Source organism: Propithecus coquereli, unplaced genomic scaffold, assembly GCF_000956105.1.
Source record: "Propithecus coquereli isolate 6110/MARCELLA unplaced genomic scaffold, Pcoq_1.0 Scaffold119, whole genome shotgun sequence".
Classification (NCBI taxonomy): domain Eukaryota; kingdom Metazoa; phylum Chordata; class Mammalia; order Primates; family Indriidae; genus Propithecus; species Propithecus coquereli.
Genome location: NW_012135969.1, coordinates 3,799,712 through 3,813,675, shown reverse-complemented (window position 1 = coordinate 3,813,675; position 13,964 = coordinate 3,799,712). Strand labels below are relative to the sequence as shown.

The following is a 13,964-nucleotide window of genomic DNA, read 5'->3' as shown; positions in this document are numbered from 1 at the left end:
CCTGTGCAGGGAGGGCCTTCCCCTAGGGCTGGGAGGTGTCAGAAATCCCAGGTGGGATAGGAGTGGGGGCATGGTAGCCCCTGGCACCATAGCACCCTGGCCTCTCCCTCCTGGTCTCTGACTCAGCTTGAGGGCAGCACATGCCCAGCCTGGCAGGCATGGCCTGTTCTTACTTCTAGGCTTCTGTCTTTACATGTGGGTAGCCAAGATCTTCTGCTATCTTTTTTAGCTTTTAGCTTTCCCCCCACAATATCTGGGGGTGGCTGTTAAAACCCCTGTGTTTTGGGGAGCAAAAGATTAGCATAATTGAGGCTGGGGCACTATTTTGCCTTTCCTCCATCTGGGCCAGAATGAAGGAAACCAGCACAAGCTTCCCCATGCCAATTCCTTCTGCCCTCAAAAGACCAGTCAGTGGAGCCAGGCCCTGCCCTCTTGGTGCCCACAATGTGGTTGGCACTGATTTGTCAGAAATTGGGAAGGTTTCCCTCTAGACCGCTTGCCTCTTTTCTCCTCCTCCCACAGGGTAGGGGCAGCTCTGTGATTGTAGACACTTATGGGCAGGCCTCCCCCTAGGGAAGGGGTGTGGGTTGCCCCCAAGATGGCCAAGTTGGCACTAGCCCCAGGCTGGAGTGCTGGACACAGTTCTGACCTGGGAGTAAGTGGGGGAGGGCAGAGCATGGGCCTCCCTGCCCCCCTCATTTCCTGCTCTTTGGGCAGCTGTGGGCGAGAGAGGCTGCAGGGACTATTTTTAGTTGGTCTGTCCCCTGGCAGGAGGGACGTGCAGAAAAGCACGGGGCAGGCAGAGGGGCTGGCTAAGGTGAAGGTAAGCAGGCAGGCAGAGGAGTGAGGAAGGGCCAGAGGAGCAGCAGACGGAGCAAAGAGGCATGTTGGGCAGGGGCAGGACCTTGCTGAGATGGACCTGACCCGGGTAGATGGGCTGGGCTGGGCTGGGTGGAGGAGTCCTGGGACTCCTCAGGGTCTTTTTGTCCAACTGGACTCAGAACTGGAAGGGGTTTTAGAGGCTGCTTAGACAAACCCTTCCCCTCACAGAGGGGGAAACTGAGGCCTAGAGAGGGTATGCAATTTAACCTAGGGCACTCATCAGTCATTAGCTGCGCGGGCCTCTTGTGCCATTTTTCTCATGTCATGGTCCCTCACCATACCTCCTTGTGCTTCCCTCCCATGCTGTAGCAAGGACCTCAGGCCAGGCACACCTGGTCTGTTTCCCTCTCTGCTTGTTTGTGCAGGGTCTCCGTAAGCCTCAGCCTGGTTTGTTTATAAGTCTCTATGTGGAGAGAGTCTGTGTCCAGGCTGGAGGGAGGTCAGGTTTGGGGTTTGTTTGGGTGGCCTGTGGCCACTGGTGTGAATTGAGGTGCTGGACAGGTTCCAGCAGGCTCACAGACTGGCAAGCTATGGGGATTGGAAACACCTTAGAGAAGGGACATCTGGTCCGATTCCCTCATTTTAGAGACCCAGAGAGGGCCAGGGATTTGTCCATAGTTCCCAGATGAATCAGACAGAAGACTAGGATACGGGTCTCCATACTCTCCAGATCCCTTTGTGAGCCCTCTTCCTGCCATGGCCAGGACCTGTGGGCCATGGTTGTTTGCCAATCCCTCCAACAAAGGAAGGGGGCAGGGCTGAGAAGTGGGGAGATTACTACTGGCATATGATCACTAGTCAGAAGGGAGCCCTCCTCTGAAGCCCGGTGGGTGTTCCAGGAGAGTTGAGGGTGTGTGGGGAGAAAATTCAGTGGAGAATTGTGGTCCCTCAGAATTCAGTCTGTGTTCTCTCTCCTGCCTCAGGCTCTTTCCCAGGACCACCATGTTGTACAGCTGCAGGGGAAGCCATTCCATAGACTCTGATGTGAATGGCGCCTCCTGGAGTTGTTCAGGGCCCTGCCTATGTAGCCAAACAGAGCGCATCTGTCCCCCACCTTCTTTCTTCAAATTAGCTTCAGACCCAGCTGGAAGGAGGTGTTCCAGACAGGACTTAATCCAACACCCTCTCCCCTACCCTGGCTTCTGCCACTCAACATCTCCTATTCCTCTGCTACCCAGCCCCTCCCCACAAAGCAGGTCTCAGTGGGCCACAAATTGTGGTGCAGAAGCTCCTCCCCTGCTCTCCACTCAGTTTCTATGACTCTGGGGGGCTGATTTATCATGCCCCCCATCAGGCCTGCTGCAGTGTGTGAGAAATCAATAGTGCAAATGGATTGAGGCTGTTCAGCCTGTCGACTCCCCTTGCGCCCCACCAACTCTCCTGGGACTTGCAGAGTTACTCATTCCCTTTCTGGGTCAACATACACATAGATATACGCATCTAGTGGTTGTAGTCAGAGCACTGAGCACAGGAATTACTCTTTCTGTCCGTTTCTGTCTCTTTCATTCTCTCTCTCTTATATACTGGGCTGGTCTTAGCATGACAAATACTCTTGAACATTTATTTTCTAGCTTAGGTGGAGTAGGGGTGGAGGGGCTTAAAGGGCAGTAGGCTGCCTGCCAGAGGTGGGGAGGGAGGCAGGTGGGTGAGGGAGTTGGTGGGGGAGGATGAACTGGGGAAGGGATTGGGTGACAGCCCACCCCATCAGCCCTGGTAACTCAATCCCTGCACCCCACCCTCCCGATTTCCCTCCTGCTCAACAACTTCAACAGCTGCTGGCAGAAGCAGGGCTGGCAGAAGTGTGTATGAGTGCATGAGTGTATGAGGGGGGTGAGAGGGGCTGTGGGGGCAGGGGGTGCTGCCAGGACATGTTAAAGGAGACTCACAGCCTGGGTACAACTTGGGTGGCAGGAGGAGGTGGGGCAGGTGGGAGAGTGGGTGGTGAGTGATGGGCAGGGTGCGGGCTGCAGGGGGGGCAGGGCAGCCCAGGGGTCTCACAAAAGTTGTTGGCACTGGAGCAGGGCCTACCGTGGTGAGGGTGGGCAGTGGTGAGGGGGTAGGGGTAGTCACAGCCATTGCTGGCCCCAGGATGCTGAGAGCTGTTCTTCTTCGCCAGGGGGCGCATGTAATCATGGAGGGACAGTCTGCCCCTGTCCCTGATCCCTGGGCTGTGCCTGCCGGGCATTGGGCATCACAGTCCCGGTGGTGACTAAGTCGCTTCTGTCCTGAGGTTGGCAAGGTGCCAGGCTCAGCTCTTCTCGGTAGGTGAGTCACTGCCCTGGCATCTCCCCCGGATGTAGCTGAGTCACCCGGCCATGCCTGCTAGGCAGGTGGGCACCATGCTTGGGGTGGGAGTGGAGGGCTATGTATGTAGCCCCCAGTGTCTTCTCTGATCTCTTTCTGGCATGTCCTGGCCCCACCCATAAATCTGCAGAGCCAGGCAAGGATGGTGCTTCTCCTATATGCTCCATTGAGGGGGTAAAGGAAGAGGCAGCGGGGTACAGAGTGGAATATGTTTGATTTGGAATAAATAGGGGGAGAGGGGAGTTGAGGAGACTGGGTTCGAATCCCAGCTCTGCCACCGACAGGCCATATAACCTTGGGCAAGGCAATTTCTTTTTGGAGCCTCAGTTTTCTCATCTGTAGGATAGAAACAGGAACCCTGCCCCTCAGGACTGTGAGAACCAAATGGGGTGGGACCATTAAGGTAATTGTGAGAGGAGCTCCTTTTGGGATAAGCTGGGAGGCTGGGGAGGGGAAGAGGAGTCAGTTAGGGCCAGTTCCAACAGACAACTCCCACCCTACCTGCATCACATCCAGGTGGTCTTAGAAAGACAATTGCTTTCCATGTTCTCTTCAAACTACAATTTATGCTATTCTTTATGAGTTCCCACAGGCTGTGAAAGGCAGGCCTTGTTTTACTAGAGGTGTGGGCCCTCCCAGGGCATCTCGAAGCTATTTTATATCGCCTTTGACTACTGAAAGTTGTCACTGGCCCATGTACCTATGGACCTCTCTCTTTGCTTCCTCTAGTTTGAAGAGGGATCCGTGTTTTGGAAAACAGACAAGGTTGGGAAACCAAGCTCAGGCTCCTCCCCCAGCCTATCTCCTTCTGTGTATAGGGAAAGGATAGGCCCCAAGAGTGTCTTTCCTAAAGAGTGAGGAGCCTCTGGGCCTCTCTGCTAGTCTCCTGCTATCTCCTGGATACTCTTGTCTCCTTGTGCATCAGGGTCCTTGGTGGGAGAGGGGTGGAAGCCCTGTTGTGTACCCAGCACAGCTGGAGTTCAACTGCTACTACAGATTAAAGACTCCTGGCCTCCCACCTTCCAACTCTCTTGCCTCCTGGAGTCTAGCTTGGGTAGGGCTTGACCTTGGATAGGTGGTACTGGGCAGGAAGGGAGTGCCTGAAGGTGGGCAGGCTGTGTGTTTGTATACAGCTGCTGGTCTTGTGTGCATGAGTGTCTAACCCCCTATGGGGTGTGGGTTTGTGTGTGTATGAATTACTTCCTTCATCTGCACATAGGCCTACTGCTATGTCTGTTCAGAAGTGTGCCCCATCCTTGGCTTCACGCACTTATATGTGCATAAATGTTTGTATGTGCTTGTTTGTGCATGGATGTGCATACATGCATCTTGGAGGTGTAGACATTCGTGCCCTGAATGCACGCGAGTGTGCATTTTTATGAGGGTGACTGAATCTCAGTGTGCAGGAGTGTACCTGACCCCATGTGATGGCAGGTGTATGTATGTAAAGGTCGTCCCCTGTGGGGAGGAAGCGTGTATGCACACTTGCATTTTTGTGTCCATGAGCCTTCCCCTCTAGCCTCAGCTGTAAGAAAGACTGGTAGCATCTAGGTCAGGAGGTGCCTATGGGCGCTGGGGGTGGGCTGGTCCTGACCCCCTCCTAGACTGGTTCCTCATCTGGGCGGAGCTCCCTGCTGTTGGCAGAGCTCAAGCTGGAAGGCCCTTGTGGGGGCGGGGCTGGGGGGGAAGGGGTTAAGCGTCTGTGTCCACATCTGGGAGCCATTGGCGCATTCCTGCCGGCTGAGCGCATGTTTGCGGATGGATCTGGACAGGACAGGGCGGGAGAGGTTGGGCGGGCGGTTCGCACCGGTGGACAGACGGACGGAAATGCAGACGGGAGCAAGACACAACCCTGGCTCAGCGGGCGGGAAGGGGCCCGGGAAGCGCTGCCCCGAACTGCTGGAGCAGTATCCCCCTCCGCAGACCTCTAGGCAGAGCGTCCTGCCGACCCTGCTTGTCCTACCTTACCAAGGTTGGGGGGCTAACACCAGAGACAATCAGATACCTAAATTCTAGACCCGACTCTGCAACTCGTATGACCATGGACAAAAATCCCTGCCCACGCTTGGCCTCTAGTTCCTGGTCTGTAAAGCGGAGCCCATCGGACCAGACCGGTGGGTCTGAGAGTTCTGCCACCGGTGTCAGGCTGAGAGTCACCTCAGGGGGGTGGAAGCCTGGAAGTGTGGCACTTCCCCTTCCAGTGGGAAGTCCTGTGGGGGCACTTGCGGCCACTTCTCTGCCTGGGAACGGGGAGGGGGTGTGTTCCCTAGTGATTCCGCTTCCCCCCCCAGTGAACTGCTAGTGATGGGGACATGATCCTCCTAAACAGGGCAGCAGGCTGGGAGGGGGCTCAGGACTGTGTTGGGGACTAGGGTCTCTGCAGATGGAGAGTGATTCAGATCCTGTCCAGCTGGAACATGACTGAGAGCTTTCTTGGCTCCTTCAGACTTGGCCAGGAGGGAGAAGCTTGAGTCTGAGTCTTCTAGCATGGAGGGCGCCCCTACTGGAAGATCCCAAAGCCTCTGCCCTTTTGGGGGAAGTATACTTTAAGAGGACCCGAGGGGTTGGGTTAGGCCAGAGCCCCTCTGACCACGGGAGCTGGAGAGGTGTTTGGGAAAAGAGGAGGTGTACGTGCGGGAGATCTACTCCTGTACTCCTATTTTGCAGATGAGAAAATTAAATCCAGAGAAGGGAGGCGACTTGCTCAAGGTCACACAACTCTCAGTTCCAACTGGTCCCTGGAGGAGGATTATAATTATGGGAGATAGGGGCTTGACAGCTAGGGTCAGAGTCACTGCGTTCACTTCCCTATTACGCCGCCTCCTCCCCCGCCTTCCGGGGTTTAGGTGTGTGTGTGGGTGTGTGTGATCCGTGAACCCCCGTGTGGATGTGTGTGATTGGGAGGGAAGGAGTGTAGGGTACCACACACTGCGGTCCTTTCTCCACCGAGCCGTATTTCTATTCTTTCCGCAGAACTTCACTCCTTCCTCGCTCTGCATCTCCAGTTCTGGGCTTGAGGGAGGGAGTCTCCCAGATTCCCACGGTCCAGCCTTCAGCTAGGAGCGGCTCCTTTAAGGCTCACCCTTCCCTGGGTCTAGTAAGGAGGTGGGGGCCGGGCGTGATCCTGTAGACCCGCCCCAGACTGATGATTGGTCAGTGGGCGGGCAGGGGCGGGCCTGAGGGAAAGGGCCTTCCCCCACCCCTGCTCCGTACCCTCCGCCCCCCCAGTCTGGGGCTCCGGGTAAAGTTTCAGCCTCCGCACGTGACTCGCCATGGCCGCTGCCGTCGCCCCGCGCCCCTAAGCCGCGGCCCCCCGGACGGCTCCTCTCCGGGGACTCCACACCCCTGATGCCGACTGGTACCAAGGCGCCGGGTTAGGGCAGACGCCGTGCCCGCGGGCAACCCCAAAGGGTTGCGTCCCCCGCTGCAAGGTAACCTCTCTCCGGGAATTTTAGGGAGCCCCTGGCTCCAGCAGGCATTGGGTCCCAGTGGTCTGCTCCTGATAGGAGCTGCGGGAGGGGCCCGGGTGTCGGGCGGGTTGCGACGGGAACCCAGGATTTCCTGGGCTTCCCACCCCGCCGCCGCCGACTCTAGGGTGGGGGAGCCCCGTCTGTGCGTCTGCCTGCGCCGTGTCTTCGCGCGCAGCCTTGAGGCATCTGGGGACGTCTGCCGCGCGTGTCCCCTGCCCTCGAGCTGTTGCAGAACCGCGGCTGGGAACTCCTGCTCTCTCTTTTCTCTTCAAAAACAAGCAAAACAAAAAGACTTTCAAACCTGTTTGGGGAGAGATCGGATGCCCAATGGACTAGCCCCCTCCCTCTTTCCCTCCTGTTATCTGAGCCGCCCTGTGGTTTGGGGAGAATCAGCCAGGGGGCCCACCCCCACCAGAGGGAGCCGGCTGGGGGGGCGGGGCCCGCTCAGCTGGTGTCCCCTGTGGAGTGAGGGGAGCCGTCAGAATTGGGTGCGGAAGCCAGTGTAGTGTGTGTCTGTGGAGGGGGGATTCCCTGGGTCTTGTGCTACCATCGTGTATGGAAGCTTTTGGGCGTGATGGGAAAGACGGAATAGACTGGCCGACCTTGCTTTGCTGAGGGTGTCTGGGACGTGGTGCCACCCACGAGGCTTGGAAGCTGCCAGCCAGATGTATGTGTGTGTGTGTATGTGTTGCGGGGGGCGCTGGGAAATCAGCTTGGCTAGGTCTCCTGTCGTCTTTTCTGGGCACTGCACTACTGTCAGGCTGCTCCGTGGGAAGCAGGACAGACCCCCAGTGTGCTAGGCCGGGGGTGGGGACCAACGCATATGGAAATCAGATAAAAAAGCCCCTCAGCCCTGGAGATGTTTCTCCACCCTCCATCCTGTCTTGGATAGGATATCCAATGTGTTGGCCTGGAAGGGTATGCCCTGCCTGGGCTGGCTCCCTTTTCTGTAGCTAGGTTGCCTTCTATCTGCTGGCTGTGTGCACAAGTGTGCATGTATATAATCTCTGAGGGGATTGTTCCTGAAAACACTCCCCCACTCCCTACCCCTGCTGCTTACCCTAACCCTTACTTCTGCTCCGTGTACCCCCCACCCCCAGTTTTCTGGCTAGGAGATTCAGAGATGTTTCCTATCCTCTTCCCTGGCTGCAGTCTTCATAGAACAATATTATTTGGGGGGAAGTGGTTCAGTAAGGGCCTCCCAGTTCTTGCTAGGAAATTGGGGTTCAGGCCCCAAATTCTCCTTCAGGGCTTGATGGGGAGGTTGGGCCGGGGAAGCCCCAGGTTAGAGTGGGGGTGGCTTGAAGTCTTGCGGCTTCCCCTGGCATGATGGAGGAGATGAGTCTGGGGGAAGGAACAAGAGAAAGAGTATTTGGAGTTGGATGTGTGGTTCATCCTCCTGGAGGATGAAGGGGTGGTGGTTGTGGAGTCAAGGAGTTTGTGGCTCTGAAAGATGTTGCACTGGGAGGGGCCAGGACATCAGCACTGCCTGGGAGTCTGGGCCTCTCCTGAAACAGAGAGGTCAGTAGGGTCAGACTCAAGTAGGCGCTTGGGAGCTGAGGATCTTGGATTCGCAGGGATTTTGAGAGTGTGAGTGAGTATGCATGAGGTGGTCACTGCAGGGGTTTCACTAACAGGCTGATGACAGTGGTATAGATGCAGTGGGTGTTCTGAGAAGACCCTCGGCTTGGAATGGCTTAATCCTGGCCACGTCCTCCTATACAGCCTCTAAATAAATCTCTCTCCCTCCAGTCTGACCCTAAATGCCCCTGCTCCTACCCTGGGACACGTGTCATCTTTAGTCCCCTCCCTACTCCCAAACTTGCGGCAGCCTGGCAGGAAGCTGGCTGTGGGCAGCCCCATCCTGATTGCCCTGTGCCTCCCCCTCTGGGCACAATCAACTACATGTGCCATGACATAGTTCCTGCCACCCTGTCTAGTGTGGGGAGAAGGCATTGTCTGAGTGGCCCCTCAGGTCTGTTTTGGGTACATTGATCCAGGCCCCAGTTAACGATGAGTTCCCCTTCCCCTAAATCATTTAGTCTCCAAAGCTGGCTCTGCCCTCTGGGACCTTTCCTCCTAGGCTACTCCTTGCTTAGACTCTAGGATCTTATGTGGGATGGTCCTCAGAACTGTGTGATGTGAGGGTGGGGCCTGCCCCAAAATACAAACGTCAATGCCCAGTTCCCTGTCCTCTGGGAAACGTGAGCAGGGCAGGACCTAGGCTGGGCTGGAGGGGTGGGTGTGTTTGTGCCTCTGTGGGGTCTGTTTGGGAGCACTGCCTAGGATCTGGGGTGATGGGCATCTGGGGAAGGTAATCCTATCCCTGTGACAAATAAATGGGTAATCTTCACTTGCTCAGCACCCCACACCCGTCTGGTGGTGGTGGTTTTGGGAGTGTGGGAAGCTGGCAGGGACCCTGGCAAGAGGACCAGGGTTGTCTTGACTTATTGGGTTTTGGGAAAGGAGTGTGGCAACTGATACCCCCAGCTCCCAGGTCTTTGGCTGCACATTTTCTCTGACGCCTGCTGTCTTTCCTCCCTCTGCTCCCCTCTCCTCCCCTCCGGCTGCTGTCTGGAGCCCACACGGTTTGTGGGGGGGATACAGGGTGGGGGGCAGAGCCTGAATCTCTGTGTGTGTCCAGGGAGTGTTCTGGAAATTGGCAGGATTGGCTGAGGGTGTCCGGGTGTTCCCGCAGAGTGGGCGGCATGCGGGGACCTGGTCCAGAGTGTGAGAATGTGTCAGCGTCGGTGTGTCTGTCCCCAGTCTGGCTTGGGTGTGGGTGTCTCGGGTGTGGGCGTCTGTTGCTTCGTCTGGATCTTGCCTCCCGCTCCAGTCCTTCCCCCTTCCTTCCCCCCCAGCTGGGACCGCCTGCTTGCTCTCCCTCTCTCCCCGCAACTGGAGCCTCCCTTGCCTGTTCCTGGAATTTGGAGAGGAGGAGGAGGAAGAGGCAGGCAGACAGACCTCCCACACTCTAGCCCGCCTGCCTGGCATCATGGGGAAATGAAATAGGTGCTATGGAACTAAGTTTCCCTGGCTTCCCCAGACCCTCCAGCACACATCACATGGCCCAGGGGCCAGCTCTTACAGAAGGGCCATGGGCTGCTCACCCCTCCAGGCAGTGATTACCTCCTTCTACTTAACATCCTGCCTGAAGGGCCCCTGCTGGACCTCCAGGCACCACTGTCAGCCTGGGGAGCGGGTGGGGGGATTAGGCTGCTGCCAGGCTGGCCAGCACCTGTTGCCAACCCCAGCCCTGTAACTGGAGCTGGCCAGGGAGGGGGCTGCAAAATGACAGGTGTAATTTCTGCAGCCAGGCAACCCCTCCCACCTTTGAACTGGATATGCCTTTCCCTTCCGGCCGGAACAAGGAAAGCCTCCCCCCCACTCAAGTGTCAGCCTGATCTCATGGATGATGCCCCTGTCCTGCCCAATGACCCCCACCCCCATCATTGGCTGCAGAGCCGGGCTGCCCTCCTTCAAGTTTTCAGAGCTCTGCAGCCCTGGCAGGGCTGGGGGGTGTGGGGGTTGTATGGATGGGGGTGGTTCTCTGTTAATGTTTTAATTGCATAAAAACTGGGAGCTCAGCTCCAGGCCAGTGGGGAGTCTGGGTCTGGCTGGCCGCCCGGTTTGGGCTAAATATAGTCCGGGACATCTGCAGAGAAGGGGAGGGGGGTGGAGGGAGGTTCCATTCTCCCACCTCCAGCCAAGGTGCCCTCGTCTGGGCGGGCACCTTGGAGCAGTGAGGGGGATTCCTCAGCACAGAAAACAGAGGAGAGGCGGTAGGGGCTCGGCACAGTTGGGACCTTGCTTGCCTGGAGGCCAATAGACACCTGAGATGAACCTGGAGGCTCAGGACAGGTCCGGAGTAGGGTGTGCCAGGTCTGGATCCTCTGGCTCTGCTCCCTCTCCCCCGCAGAGCTGCCTGAGTTCAGGCCGTCTCCGTGTGTCACTGCGCCCCTGCTGGGCAGTGTCACCGTGACCCACTTGCTGTGTGCCTGTGTGTACACACCTACTTTGGAGTGGCTTCCTCCTGGCCCTCCCCCTGGAGCGTCTGTCCCCTGGGTCCTACCGCAGGTCCTCAGCCCGCCTTCCCTCTGTCCCCCGCCCCACAGCGAAACCTTCAGCCCAGGAATCGAGACTTGAGAAGGGGAAGCTGCGGTGGGGAGTTCTCTGATCTCCAGTCACGACAGGAAGTGGGGAGGAGGGGGGCTGAGGGGGGGAAACCGTGAGTGGCAGGCAGGGAGGGAGGGCCCTGTCAGTCCTGTGATCCACCCCCGCCGTGCACACGGGGCTTGGGGGTAGCTACCTTCCTATGATCCCCCTTCCCTCCAGCTCCATGTGGGGGAAACTTGGGGACAGCTGACTCCCCAGGGGCTGCGAACAATCTTCATCGCCTCCCCAACGCTAAGAAAAAAAATGTCTTCCTGTCACGTGGCTGTCACTTCCTGTCCCACTGTGGTTCCTGGGATGTTTGTTGTTGGTTGCCATGGTGATAGCTGCCGTGGGCACTACCCCTGGTTCTTGTGGGGAGGGAGCTACCCCTCCCCATGAAGCTGGGGTGGGTACTTGGGGACCTGGCTGGGGGGCCCTTTCAGGCTGTGTGTGGTCTCTGATGCTCCAGATTCCCCAGGACCCCCCAGACTTCTGTCTGTGGGAAGGAGTCACCACCACCTACTCAGACTGAGTGTTAGGGAGACTGTGACCACGTCTGGCTGTGCCTGACTGTGGCTGTCTCTGTTAGTCTGACTGATTTTGCAGCCCTGGTCCCCTTTAGCCTGGTCCCTCTGCCTCATGAGGATGCTGGTTCAGGGAACCTCTGTACTCCCCATCCCCTTTCACAGTTTTGGAGCCTGCCCCTGTCCTGTGTTCTGACAGAAACCACCTTCCCCAGGGAGTTTCTGTGGCTTCTTGGGATCCAGGCTGGGGTGTAGAGGGACTCTGGGCAGGGTACCAGACTGTGTGTGTTTTGGGTGCTGGGGAGGTGGTGGCTCTGCAGACCATCCTTTCGCCTACACACAGCCTGCGCCAGCTTCCCCCAGATCCCACAGGCTCTGTTCTTTAAGGGGAAGGCCATGGGGTTCTGTGACCTACTCTCCCCACCCCCTTGTGGGCTTCCCTGTTCTGCTGGGAGTAGAGGGGGAAGAGAGTCCCCCTGGTTCTAGCCCCAACTGTGGAGTAGGAAGTTCCTGAGGGGGTTGACGAGTGGGGGGGTCTGGGGCAGGGCACAGTCTGACTCAGGCCTGGTCTGGGGTCAGAGCCAAAAGGATATCCTGAGCAGGAGTGGGGGAGTGCATTGGTTTCCCTGCAGCTTGGGTCCCCAGGACGGGATGCTAGGAGGGGGCTGGTGGTATCTAGTCCTGCTGACAGTTTGCCCCTGTAGGATTCGATTCAAAATATGGCAGTCTCAGGGTTGGGGCTGAGCCAAGGGGATGGGTGGGGGATTGCTGTAGCCTACCTCCCTGCCCCTGCGCTGCCTGTTCTCCGTGAGCTGTCCCCCCCATTGTGAGAGAGTCATGCTTCCTGCATGGTGGAGTAGGGGGAGGTAGTGGTGAGGTGGGCAGCTGCCAAGATGAAGGTGGGGAAAACCCCGTGCCAGGCTGGATGTGAGGATGGGGGTTTCCAAGCCGGGGGGGGGGGTCCCCTTTTGTCTGTGCCCCTTTGGTCTCCTACCCAGACAGAGCTGCCTTTGTATGATCCACACACTCCTGTGGTCTGGCTGTGGCCTCAGCCAGCTCTTCTCTTCCTCTTCCTGTTTTCTTCCTTCCCTGTGGGTTGGTCCCACTCCTGGAGGCCTGGGCTGCCCCCTGCCCTTTCACCTACTCTCTGCTTGGAAGGAAGACCGGGTGGGAGCTTTGGCTCTGGTTCTGGGTGGATCCCTCAGCCACCCTGGGCTTCAGAGGTCCCTAGCATGTCCCCCAGGGGGCTCTGGGGTAGAGTCTCTGGGAATGGAGGAGTTGGGAGCACTACCCTGCCCAGCAGAGACTCCCATTTCTTCCTCCTAGAACTTGGCCTGTCCTAAGCTTGTGTTGTTCAGTCGCCCTGTCAGCCTGGTATTCAGTCACTGCTGAGACTGTGGCGTGTGGGGGTCAGGCAGCTCTATGTAGTTGAGGCAGAACCTTCGGCTGGGTGGGGTACAAGTTGGGGAGATGTCGGATTTGTTCTGGGGTGAGGTGTCTTGAGGCAGGGGGCAGTGGTAGCACCCAGAAGCAAGGTGCTGGGCTTCTGCCTTCCCCTCACTGCTACGAGGACGTGCTATGGCCTGCACATTCTGGGGCAGATTTTCAAACCAGATCCAGCTATAGCGTGGCAGGCTTGGGGTTCTGTGGGGCTGGTGGGGAAGAGGTGCCCTCCAAAGGTCCCAGCCTCCCCCAGATCTCTTTTAAAATGAGGTTGGGCTTGCCTGGCTTCCTGCAGCCCAGACCCTGGTGAATGAATAGACAGGAAACAGAGAACCAGAGTGGCAGGGTTGTGGGCTAGCCAGGGAGGAGAGGAGTGGGAGCCTTGACCAGAGGGGCCCCTAGAAAAGAGAGTAGTGGTCATCACTGCTCCCCAACCCGTCTGCAGAACTGAGGAGCAGGGAGCAGGGGAGAGGTTGTGGCTTTGTGTGTATGTGAATGTTTTCCTGGAAAGTTTATAAATAGTTCCAGCCCACTGTTCTGGTTTGAAATCTGCCCTGTCCTGCCCTGCTTGGCCAGCTCCTGGCAGAGTAGAGGGTCCAAAGGGGGCAGGTCTGTGTTTCTGCCAGGGCTGGAGTCCCTTCTGCCCAAGTTGAGCTTGAGCTGTGGGTATCATTTGCATATGATTCATTAACTGTCTAGAATGCTTAGGAAACCCCCTGTCTCCCCTTCTTTTAAGCTCCCCAATCCTTGTCTCCTTCTCTCAGCCCCTGCGGGGACCGCCTGACTTCTATTCCTTGGGAACCACTGTTGCGGGGGAGCCGGGGAGCAGAGAGGGGAGAGTGAATGAAGAAGGGAGTCTGGGCCTGCTGGGTTTGGGGACCCCTGGCTCTTCTCCTCTGAGAATAGGGGAGGAAATGGTCTATTTCTCTTCCCCTTCTCCCCTCCCCAAATTCAAAAGTTTCCTTTTTTGGTTTGTGAAATGAAAGAAGGGAATCTGGGAAAGGGTTGTGGTCAGGCTTCTACCCACACCCCTAATATCCCTCTCTCCACATCCCTCTCCTCAGTCTGGGGGGAAGCAGACCCTGGAACATGGGTAATTCTCCCTCCTAGCTGCTAGCCCTGGTCGGGGAGAGGCAAGGGAAAGGAGGCAAAGTGCTGAGGGGGCACCAGGGTGGCGAGAGGCGGG

General features: G+C 57.4%; 1 protein-coding gene across 2 annotated transcripts in view; it reads left to right on the top strand.

The window, feature by feature from the left end:
- RARA (retinoic acid receptor, alpha) overlaps nt 1-13,964 on the top strand; it is a 43,599-nt gene that overhangs the window by 2,618 nt on the left and 27,017 nt on the right. Inside the window, exon 1 of one of the 2 annotated variants that reach the window (XM_012661592.1) lies at nt 6,389-6,617. The exons of the other annotated variant lie outside the window; for it this stretch is intronic. The gene's annotated coding sequence lies outside the window, so the exon portion shown is untranslated. Of the gene's footprint in view, nt 1-6,388; nt 6,618-13,964 lie in introns of those variants that run through there. 2 annotated transcript variants of the gene reach the window in all.